Genomic DNA, 12,461 nt, shown 5'->3' on the forward strand with positions numbered 1-12,461 from the left:
TTAAAGAAGCACTATTTCAAATGCACCCTCACAAGGCCCTTGGTCCTGATGGATACACAGCCTTCTTTTTCCAACTTTATTGGAGTTCTCTCAGAGTAGACATTGTCCAATTAGTATCTGACTTCTTTCAAACAGGACAACTTCTTAAGGAAATTAATAACACTTGCATCACTTTTATTCCTAAGTGCAGGAATCCAGAGAGGCCGTCTGACTATAGGCCAATAAGTCTCTGCAATATTATCTATAAAATCATCACCAAATGGATGGCAAATCGAATGAAGCCATTACTTCAGGAGCTAATTGCGCCAAATCAAGTTGGGTTCCTTAGAGACAGAAAAATATCAGATCATGTCTTGCTCACTCAAGAAATTCTTCATCATGTCAAGAGACAAAGAACAAAGAAGGGATGGGTTGTAATTAAGTTAGACATGTCCAAATCCTTTGACAGAATGGGTTGGCTTTTCTTGGTTGAAGTTATGAAGAAAATGAATCTTCCACTTCATTGGTGCAATCTCGTACAGGAATATATATCTACTCCATCATTTGCGATCAAGTTATGAGGAACCTTATCAGGACATTTTCAACTGAAGCGAGGCCTCAAACAAGGATATCCTATTTCACCATATCTCTTCAATTTTGGTATGCAAGTTCTAACTCTCCTGATGCAAGAAGCAGAAAGCAAAGGACTCATTACGGGTTTCAAACTTTGTAGATCCAGTTCTAGCATAAGTCACTTACTTTTTGCTGATGATTGCATCCTTTTATGCAAGGCTGATCCAAAGGAACTTAGACAATTAAAACAAATTCTTAATTCCTTTGAAAGTACTTCAGGACAACAAATAAATTACACAAAATCAGAAATATTTTTCAGTCCCAAAATACATAGAAGGCACAAAAGATTACTCTCTTCTATCATGGGTATCAGACAAAGCAGTCATATTTTAAAATATTTGGGAGCAAGAGTGGGAGGTGAGAAAGCTAGAATCACACAACAACAGGATTTGTTACATAGGTTACAATCACTAGTGGAAGGATGGAAGTCAAGGTTCCTATCCCAAGCAGGAAGAACTACATTAATTAAGGCAGTGGCTCAATCCATTCCCATCTACGCAATGGCCACGAAGTTATTTCCCAAGATGTTTATATCACAGTATGATAAGCTTTACAGGGATTTTTGGTGGAATGGATCTCGGCAATAGCACTCATCTCACACTATCTCATGGTCCAAGTTATGTTTACCAAAGCAAAAAGGTGGATTAGGCCTCCGTTTAGCAGAGGAGATGAACAAGGCAATGTTTGCAAAGCAGGTTTGGAGATTATGCTATGGAGCAAATTCACTTTGGGCCAACTATATTAAAGAGAAATATTATCCAAACTGTAGCATTTTTGTAGCAAAAGTGGCAAAAGGCAGTTCAACTTGGTGGAAGAAAGCGGTCCAAATCACTCAAGTGATCAAGTCACATGCTTGCTGGATACTTCATGATGGGTCAAAGAAAGATGCAGCAAATGACCCTTGGGTCCCTACTTTGCTAGGGCATATTCCCCAAACAACTGTAAATCACACAGTGCTTGTGTCTCATCTTTTAAATAGTGATGGTACTTGGAATGTTGGTGAGCTACAAAGACATTTTTCAAATGAAACCATCTAGCATATATCATCCATTACATCTCAACTGGACTTATCATCTGATTGCTTGCTTTGGAAGCACACAAATAGTGGTGTATTCAATGTTAAATCTGCTTATCAAGTATTCAATGTTAAACACATATCTCTCTTCTCTTATGCAGCACATGTTATACAGGTCATTCAAGAAAGAAACAACATTGGCAACTGGATAATCCAAATGCATATCAGAACTATAATGCACAATATCACAAAATTTGAGGGCTTTCAAGCAAAACATATCGCTAAAGATCAGAATACTCTAGCTCATCTTTTTGCTTACTACTCTAGTAAGTTTGATGTAAATATAATATACAACTTTTTTGGGCTTCATGTACTTTCAAATTATCAATAAATTTTATTTTATTAAAAAAAATAAACTATAAATATCAGGTTTCATTTTTCCTTTTCTTTATTTAATTTGAGTTGCATTATTGTTGGCAGTAGTTGTAAAACTCTAAATACAGTGCACGAATTGAAGTGTCTTTTAAAAGCCAACCCCCATCATTTTGGATTGAATCGTAGAATTGCTGCTCAAGGATGGGAACTATTCATACCCATTACTTAATTCGTAGGGGAAGACTACTCTCATTACTATCCCTTACTCTGTCTTGTATAGTGAGCAACTCTCATGAGGAGACCATCCGCAGAAATCAAATCTCAGTCGACTTTCTCTTCGGAACGAGTACTTCCGCCTATCAGGTGCGTGTCATTCCTGCTCTGCTAATTTTAGTCGTTTACAGATTTTCCTAACTCAGATTTTGATTGTTCTATTGTTTGAATTTCTTGTCAATCGTCCAAATTGCAGACTGAGGGAGCAATTCTTGAAGATGGCAGGGGTCTAAGCAATTGGGATGTGTTTAGCCACATTCCAGGTGAAGATAATCCCGCCCTCCCCTCTCTCTCCATCTCTCTATCTCTGTCTCTGGAGATCTCTAGATTCTAGTAATGGTCTGTTCTTTCTTATTAATGAAACCAAAAAACTGCAGGGAAGATTGAAACAGGGGAAAATGCAGATACGGCAGACGACCATTACCATCTCTACTTGGTAACAGAATTGACTTTAATCCTTCATTTACCTGTTAAATCTTCATCAATGGAATCTGAATTCTGAACTAACAGCCTACCTACCCTTTGCTTTACTTTACTTGGTTTCGCACAGCAAGACATCGACCTGATGCACTCGCTGGGAGTAAATGCTTATCGTTTTTCCATTTCTTGGGCCAGGATTTTACCTCGTAAGCATTAAAAAAGAAAAGAAAAAAAAATTCATATGCACCTTCTTCATAGACAATCTCCTACTGAGAGGTGAGCCAAAGACTTGGAATTCTAACCAAATCTGGACTGATAGACCTCAAGACTAGAATTCTAACAGTATCATAGACAATCTCCTACTGTGTTCCTCTTATCGTCTGTAACAAATTAAGGCTTGTGTCGGCAGGGATCGAACCATTTGTGACCTTGTATCATCACGACCTGCCACAAGAACTGGAAGACAGTTACGGGGGATGGCTGAGCCCTCTAATACAGTAAGCCCATGAACATTTGTTTCTCTCCTATCTGAATCTCGTTTAGATTTTATGAATTAGAAAACACAAATTTCTGGGGAAGTGTGTGTTTGTTTCTCACTGTCACAAATCTTGTGATGAAATCGTGAAGAGAGTGAGCTTGACTGGAAATAGAAAATGGGATTTTGATTTTGTTGGTGCTTATTGTTGCAGGGAAGATTTTGGGTATTTTGCAGAAATCTATTTCAAGAAGTTCGGAGATCGGGTGAAGTACTGGAATAGCTTGAATGAGCCCAACTTGTATGCTCATTTAGCTTATCTGAGGGGAATGTACGCACCAGGTCGTCGTTCGGAGATGGAGCCTTTTACTGTGCTTCACAACATGTTGTTGTCCCACGGCAGGGCCGCTTATTTGTACCGGTCGTGTTAATCAATTAATAAATAATCTTTTTATTATTTATATTTTTTATTATTAATTATTAAATATTGATATTTCAATGAAATAATTTTATAATTAAATAATTTTGATAAATATCTAATTAATGATTAATTAAAAAAATAAGAATTAATATTTTAGAATTTATTTCATTAGTATTTAATATGAATTAATTAAGAGATTTACTTTTATTATTAATTGTTTTTAATTATTTAACATTTTTATAATTTAATTATTTTTGTTGAATCAATAATTAGATTAATAATAAAAACCTTATTTATTTATTCATTAATCATTCACTATCTTTTGTTAATAATACTTATTTATTATTTAGTATTTTATTATTCATTAGATATTAATTATTTAAAATGCATAATTAGTTAATTAGTTAAACATTTTACATTTTATTAGTTTATAATTTATTATTAATATTATATTTTATTAATACGCATGACTTAATTACTAATTGAATATTAATTATTCATAAATTATTAAATTAATTTTCATTAATAAATTATTTTTTATTTATTTTAATTAAATTATTAATTATTTAATTATCAACTAATTAGTAAATTAATCAATTCTTAAATGTTCTTAATTAATTAATAATATTTTTTGTGATTAAATATTTTATTGTTAATTATTAATTTGACTTATTATTTCATATTCTTTTATTAATATTTTATTTAAGTTATTTATTAATTTTTTTAAATTATTTTATTAATATATTTTTAAATAATAAATAATTTATTTATGGTTCATGAATCTAGTATTAAATCTTATAAATAGTACTGCAGGTGTTTTTTCTTTGTAAAACAAATCTACCCCTACATTCCCACTTGTTTCCCACCCAAATGGTGGGATTGCACATCCCAAGAATTGGGATCTATAATCCCACTTTTCCCCATCCCATCTCCTCTCCTGACATCCCACAATATTTCATATTTTTCCTTCCCATCTAACAAACCAAACATAGCCCAAGAGAGTGTTCTCTTGAATACGATGAAATTGGGTTATGAACTCATGGTCAACTCAATTTCAAACTATCCTAATGAGGGAACTGGGTAAACACAATACCTAATACGTGTGTGTGCGTGTGTGTGTGCTTCTTTTTTTTGGAATGTTCACATCTTTCACATGTTGGGTATAGTTTATACATAGGGGTGGACTTGAGATAAGCCAAATTGAATACCCAGTTATTTGAGCTTGGCTCACCAAAACAAGGTCGGGCTCAAGCTCAATTTGAAAGACTTAAGCTCGAGTTCGGCTTATCTCAAAAGCTCACAAGTTTAAACTTGGCTTGGCTTTAGCTAAGCTTTCTATAAAATATAAAAATTATACATATAAAAATAATTTTTTTATTTTACATACAAAAATTAAGAATTATAAAAATTATTTATTGTCATACATATAAAAAATAAAACTATTATATATAATATTTATTATTATACATATACAAAATAAAAAATATACATATTAAAAATTGTTTTTATTTTACATACAAAAAATAAGACATAAAAATTATACCGAGATGAGTTTAAATATCTCATGAAAAGCTCGATTCATTTCTACTTATACATATAGATCAACCCCCCCTCCCCCCATTCGAAGTGAACAATATGAAGGGGTAAAATTAGGATTATGTAAAAAAGTTAATGTGCATGTAGAAGGGTCCAAAACGGTTTATAAACAAAAGGCTAGGGCTGTCAATGGGTCAATTCTACTTGATAGTTCTGAACAGACCAAACTGATTATATCAATTCTTGCTGTATGATTTTGTCCCGATTAGTAACCGGGTCCGTTCTGGTTCTTGCTTGTTGAAAACCAACTTAGACTCAAACCTATTATTTTGTTAACAATATACGAAAGGTTTCTTAGTTTTTTTGTAATTTTTATTATATTTTATTTTATATATAAAAGTTGAAGTTTAATAGATAATATATAAGATAATTTTGATTAAAAACACTTGATTTATTAATATATATATATAATTTATTATTTTACTGTTATTTCTATTAAGATTATATTACCAAATGCCAAATTTTAAGTTGTTATTTATTTAAAGGGATAATTACTTAAATGTACGCTGTAGTTTCAAAAACTAGTTATATGTGCCATGTAAGATGGCCCCACATAACACAAATAGGGCCATCCGTTAAGAAAATGTATAATACCATTTATACATGGCCATTAACCTTTTGATAATCCCATTTTTACCCCTCATATTTTCTCCTTCCTCTCCTCTTCAAAAAGCCAAATAGATATTCTGTTTCACACATCTAGCTTAATTTTTTGTTTCCTTTATAAAATCCCAGAGAAGATGGAAAAGACCATCATCGTTTTACCCTTTTTACTTGTTTATTCTTCAATTTATATTGTTTCTTTTCCAGATCGAAGGTGTCAGATCTTCGTTACTGCCTACCCAAGAGCATAGAAGATCCTCTGATTACAAAGCACTCGATCTTCAGAAATTCTACTCAATACTTGGGAGTTTTGAGTAGATCAGATGAAGAGAGATTATATGCCAATGAGGTTCCCATTTGCATATAAAGCGACAAAAAACCTATAGTGCTAGCCTAGCCCAACGGAATGGGTCCCTCTCAGTGCTTTCCAAGGCCCGTAATGGAATTTTGATTTCATGAGAGGCACTTCTTCTCCTGGGTGGCCTTTCCAATAAATTTCCTGTTCAACATCATGAGATAGAAATCTTCAAGTTTCCATGACCAAAGTAGTTTTCGAAACCACAATGTTGTATATCAAAGTAGCTTTTAAAACCACATGGTATACTTAAATAGTTGGTCAAACAATAGAGTATATAGAGGTGATTAACCCCTTTTAAATATCTATCTATTGTAGCAAAGAGCTAAAAAGTTGGAAACAGTAGAGTAAGATCCTCAGCCCTAAAGTATATATGCTTTAACTGAATCAAAGAGGTACAATCTTTATTACTAAAAGCAGAGCACCTGGTCTTAAACTCTTAATGAGTAGATTGCTAATCATCATACATTGCCTAATTACCGAGCAGGGTGTTAGATCCCTTGATATATGGAGATTACCCTCCAGAGATGCGTCACCATCTTGGTGCTCGACTGCCCAAGTTCTCAGTGGAGGAGTCCAAGACACTAAACGGCAGTATTGACTTCATCGGCATCAACCACTATTCAAGTTTATATGCCAAAGACTGCATCAACTCTCCTTGTCCTACAGGAGAAAGTCATGCATTCCTAGGTTTTGTTTACACAACCGGTTTTAGGGATGGTGTTGCAATTGGAGAGCCGGTATTAGGCATTTCCTATCCCATCACATCATTCTCTGTTAATTTGTTATTTAATTACTTAGTAATTTATGCTCCTCTTATCTTCTTATCCGGGATGTTTCCTGTTTTTTTTTTTTTTTGGCAGACTCCGATGCCTAGATTCTTCATAGTTCCAGATGGACTGGAGAAAATGGTAGAGTACATTAAAACAAGATACAATAATAAACCCATTTTTGTCACTGAAAATGGTAAGACCGTGATTAAATACAGAGGGGGTGAAGATTTTGTCACTGAAAATTATTCATTATTCTGTGTAGGACTTGCTCAATCAGACCAACCTGCAGGTAAGAGAGAAGATTTACTGAATGACAACAAGCGAATCGAGTTTTTCAAAGGTTACCTTGCTTCTCTTGCTCGAGCAATCAGGTGAGCCCACAGATTCAACCAAAAGACTAAATTAAACACTAGTTTTAAGATATCCAAATGTTGATGGAGATGACAAGTTTATATATTAAACTGCTCTTGACATGTTTTAATTAAGATCCTGTTATCAAGCAAAAAAATCTTCAATTACTACTACGTTCTAGTTGTGGCTTTAAAGGGAGTATTTAATTGTTTCAATGAAACCCATTTTAAGAAAGTGGGAATTTTTTTCTTATGAATTTAAGGAAATTTGCGTTGATGACAGGAATGGGGCTGATGTGCGAGGCTATTTTGTGTGGTCACTGATGGACAACTTTGAATGGACGAGGGGGTTTAGCATGAGATTCGGACTCTATTACGTCGACTACCAAACGCTGGAACGGACTCCAAAGCTATCTGCAAAATGGTACAGGGATTTCCTCACCCCCAACGCTACTGATGAATATGATGATATGCTAGTGAAGCGATCGAGCAACAACTTAAAAGATAGCCAACTGGAGAGATGTTGAAGCAGGTATATGATCCTTCTTGGATTATCATTTTCATCATCACCGGACATGGAAGATTTTAACTGCTTCTAAGCTTCCTCCCCTTCTCTGCTGCTCTCTTGCTAAATTATTGTACATTTGTATTGTACCGACTAAAATGGCAAATAATCTAAGTTCTTTTATGGTTGGTTCGTATATCCTTTATGAACATGGAAGAGAATATGTTACTGTTTTTCTTTATGAATTCCCATGATCAGTTTTAGAGCATCAAATTCCATATCCAGGGTCAGGTTTATCCTCATCGAATCGTGCACTCTTGACTCTTGAAATGTTTACATTCCACAATCTCTTATACTTTCCATTTGGCTGACTTCCATAGCATTCAATTACAATTTCATGCTTGTTTCTAATCTGCATTATTATGATCTCTCGATTACATAATTTTTGGAAAATATAAGCTTCCCCTTTTCCTAGTTTATATTGGGGTAAGGACATACATCTTACAAGCATGAGCAACATAAGCAGTCAATCGGAAACGCATCCTTTTGGACACAAATGAGTGCTGCAAGAGAAATGATAGATGAGTTGTCGCTTCAATGGAGAATAGAGAAAAAGGGAAGGAAAATATGCATCTTACATCCATATAGTGACCATTTTTATTGTAGAGCAGTTCACCTCTCAAGGAAAACAAAAGGACATGACGAAAATATATTAAGATTAAACACACAAGTTTCATACCATCCATAGGTCTCTAACAATAACAGGACTGAAAGGAGAGAATCCAACTTCCCGCCATCCGACTGTAATAGGAGCCCGAGCCCAGCTTCTGTTCCATAATACAACTACAACCCTTCTCCCTGATAATGGTCCTGCCCAAACCTACATACCATGAAGCATCGCGTCAACTAGAGTAAAAGATAGCCAATATAGAAAAATTAACAAAGGGACATTCACAGTACACACACTGCATAAAGAGAATACTGATTTGGTAAATACAACAAATTTTTGTAGTCAAGATGCTTAGATAGCTTTCCTATGCTACCTGATCTATTTGTGTCATGCAATGTTGTCAGACTCAGACCCGATAGAAAACCAGGATGCTCACTGGTCACCGTTTTACCAGTAAACCAACCAATTAGCCCATTTAAACCATGAAGACCATCAATTAACAAGGACTTAGAAAAAGCTACTGAGTCACCAGGTCACCAGTGCCATGTGGATTGATGGTTAGGCTGATCCAAGCAATCCACTATGTAGGGGATCCTCTGGATTGGCCACCTGTTCAACATCCAACCTAAGCAGCTCTCCACCTTACCTTGGTTGTTTAGCCTTCTTCACTAACAACCTGACGACAAAAGGTTTAAAAGGACAAAAGCAGAGGAATGGCACTGGTTGCATCTCGTGCCACAAAGTGCACCAAGGTGTAAAGCTCAAAAGTTATTTGTTTTTTCAAAAATAGTAAAATAGAACTTAGATCTAACAAGTATATCTAAAAAATACTTTCATAGACATTGATGGCATTAAACAAAATAGCAACTCACATTTTACATGTACAAACACTTCCATTTCAGCAAATAATTGTATGGATCTGTTCATTTTCTAAACCCATTTTCTAAACAACTATTGACATTGAATCAGAAGACCCCAAATATCCAGGACCAACATTGGGCAATGTCTCCTTTGATAATCAAACTAACCAGAAAACATTAAAGAGATTGAAACAGGGTATTTTGAACAAAATCAATTTATAGATTAATAAACATCTAGACACCTAAATTAATCAATCAGAAAAAAATTATCAGCACAAAAGCACTCACTGGTCATACGGATTTCAAATCAACAAAGAGCAATCCATTACAAAAGAAAAATAAAATAATTCCATTGAGTAAAGAGGGAGAGTAATTAAGAAATTCATTGGGGGTTTCACTTTCGTAGGTGTTCTATTGCATGAGGTCTAATAGATCATAGCTGCTAATCCAGTAAACAAAGTTAAAAAAAAAAAAAAGAAATCTAGGTTATTTTACAAACAAGCCATGGTGGACTGCGGGAATACAAGGATTAAGCATTTTCTGTACCTCATTTTATATGCCTCACAATTTTTTTTTTGGTAATGTTGCCTCACAAGGTTAAGGTGTAAGCTTTACAAGGCATACACAAGGCTATAATCTTGAGGCAAAATGGCTCCACCTTGCTTCGAAGCATCAACCTTTAAACCATGTTTAGGAGAGTCTTGCATGATGAAATCTCTCACATACATTAGGGAGGAGTAACATTTTCTTCTCAAATTAAGGATAGGGCCACCTAAAACTCAGCATGAAGCCTGGTTTGATCCCAAGTTTATGGATCTCATATGAAAAACTTTTCTTAACCTCCCATGAAACTAGCTATAAGTTTGATCCTCTTCCTAATTCATGAATTCCTCAAACCCTCTAAAAGTATTGGGTTTTGACACGTATGTTTGCCTTCACTTTATAATGGAAAATAACTTCTAAAAGCAACACTTTATCGATAAACCCAAAAAGGATAGAACTCTAATTTATAATTAAAATACCAAGGAAATGGAGAATTCTGTCACACAGTTGGATGTTCAGAAATCAACCATAACTCACTCAATTCATGTCTGAACTGTACAATTATTATTGGTTATAGGATAGCCAATATAATAAAAAGAGAATCAAGACAAATGGAAAGACTTGGACCACTCACATTTGTGTCACAGGTAGGTGAGAAACCTAAAACAGTAATTCCATGCAACTTCAAGTTGGAAACAGACAATTTGCAACAACTAAACCTTTACTTCTGCAAGTATTTTACATTTAGATCATAACCTGTATATATGCATTGTTTAATAGGTAGAAAGGTTTTAAACCCATATCCATGCTATTGTGGAATCAGGATTTACATGCATTAACAACTTAAGAAAGCTGTTATCTCATAAAGTATCATCCAGGGGTGTGGGTGGCAGGATTTTAATTCATGAGGTAACATCCTATAGGGTTTCTAGACTTGCCCATTGGAAATGTCATCACGAGACACAGATTGTAAGTAATTAAATTAATGAAAACAAACAAGAATAAATTTGGATGCATACTCCTAGCCCTGCTTGTGATCTTATCTTCCTCCCTTGAACTCCAAGTGGGTCCTGATTAACATCAATCGCCTCCTTGTTTCCCAGGATCTGGAGAGTCTCTCCGCTAGCGGTTCTGATATCATATCCAATAAGTAAAGGAAACTGTTACAAAAAAGGTTTTCACATCTTGTAAGAATGGTTGGAACAGAAATAGAAAGTCTTATGTCTTACAAATTTACCTTCATAAGAGCCCAAATGCTAAAGTGAGACCTGTACTCCTCTAGACTCATTCCTCCATTTCCCACTTCCAACATGTCACGATCTATCATAGTAGCACCACAAGCTAAGTGGTTGATATTTTTCCTTGGTGCGTAAAATTAAAAAAATGTTTAATCTATAAATTCAAAGATTAAAAATTAACGAACAACAGAACTTGTGTAGTTCCGGTGTTCCAGAATTCACTAAAGCCTAGTTCAACAAAACTAAACAAGCATGGAACTTCAAGTCAACCCATCAATATTAAAAGTTTCCCTTACCATTCCATCTGCCTGGCCCTGCAAATCTTCCCCAAATGTTGTTCCCATCTGCAATTGATGTGATACTGAAAAGATAAAAGCACAGTCAACAAAAGCTACCCATTTAAGCTTGGTTTCTCATGTAGTAAGGAAGTTTGTTGAAATTACAGAAAGAAGGATGAAGACCTGTCCCGCTTGTCTTGAATGTCACCTGTGGTTCTCCAGGCATTACCAAATCTCCCAGCCCACTTTGCTGGATTCTCTTCTCCCCTAAAAATAATTTTGTGTCTTTATTTAGGCATTATGAAATTGTATTGAACTATTGTAATGGATTTTGTTACTCATAATTGTAGTTTATCCTTCATTTTAATGGGGTTTCCATTATTCACTAATAACTTTTTAATACAAGTATTCTTATTCATCCTGTTACTTGAGTGCTTTGCTATGTTGTAGATTACATTAAGCTTGTCAGTTTGATTTGGCTTAGGGGATTGAAAGGTGCTTGGTTGTACCATATGGGTTGTTTGGTTGTTTAGGAATGCTGGTTGGGGTATTTGGAGTTTTTTGGGTTGGGGAGTTCTCAAGAGTTGGATGACTCTTGAGATGATGTTTGCTAGTTGTGGGTTTGTTGTTGATAATGTTGGGTCTGATTAGTAGGATGAGATGGAGGGGGTTTTAGTCATTGTTCAATTAATATTTTTGAGGTAGTAGTATGGCACCGTGTGATGATGCTCATGTATTAGATGATTTATCACCGATGCTTATATCTTTCTTCTTTCTTTTACCTTCAATGAGTTCTATTTATTATCAAAAACAAATATCACATGAACAACTCTGGCCAATTGACTAACATAATAGAAGACAATTGGCTGAGCTCTTACTGATCAGTACTGGAGAATGGAAAAAATTTTAAAACTACTATAGATTGTGCAAAAATGACAGATTCTTACCATTCACAAATTGAGTAGACAATTGGTCGCCAACCTTTTGTAATGCATAACTCTTTCGAGCAAAACTGCAAATGAAAAAGTGGTTCCATTATCAAATTACACATAATACCTGCATTAATTATGGATGATGATGACATAAGACCTGAACTATT

At 34.7% G+C, this 12,461-nt stretch overlaps 1 pseudogene across 1 annotated transcript; it reads left to right on the forward strand.

The window, feature by feature from the left end:
- The first annotated feature begins 2,139 nt into the window (after window positions 1-2,139).
- LOC104588903 (beta-glucosidase 18-like) lies at window positions 2,140-7,966 on the forward strand (annotated as a pseudogene). Its single transcript, XR_016081129.1, has 11 exons — window positions 2,140-2,365; window positions 2,472-2,538; window positions 2,653-2,711; window positions 2,826-2,971; window positions 3,105-3,192; window positions 3,385-3,594; window positions 5,998-6,139; window positions 6,628-6,885; window positions 7,009-7,111; window positions 7,181-7,289; window positions 7,552-7,966. The product of XR_016081129.1 is annotated as a beta-glucosidase 18-like (transcript).
- Window positions 7,967-12,461: the final 4,495 nt, after the last annotated feature.

Source organism: Nelumbo nucifera, chromosome 1 (genome assembly GCF_055504915.1).
Source record: "Nelumbo nucifera cultivar China Antique chromosome 1, China Antique-T2T, whole genome shotgun sequence".
Taxonomy (NCBI): Eukaryota; Viridiplantae; Streptophyta; class Magnoliopsida; order Proteales; family Nelumbonaceae; genus Nelumbo; species Nelumbo nucifera.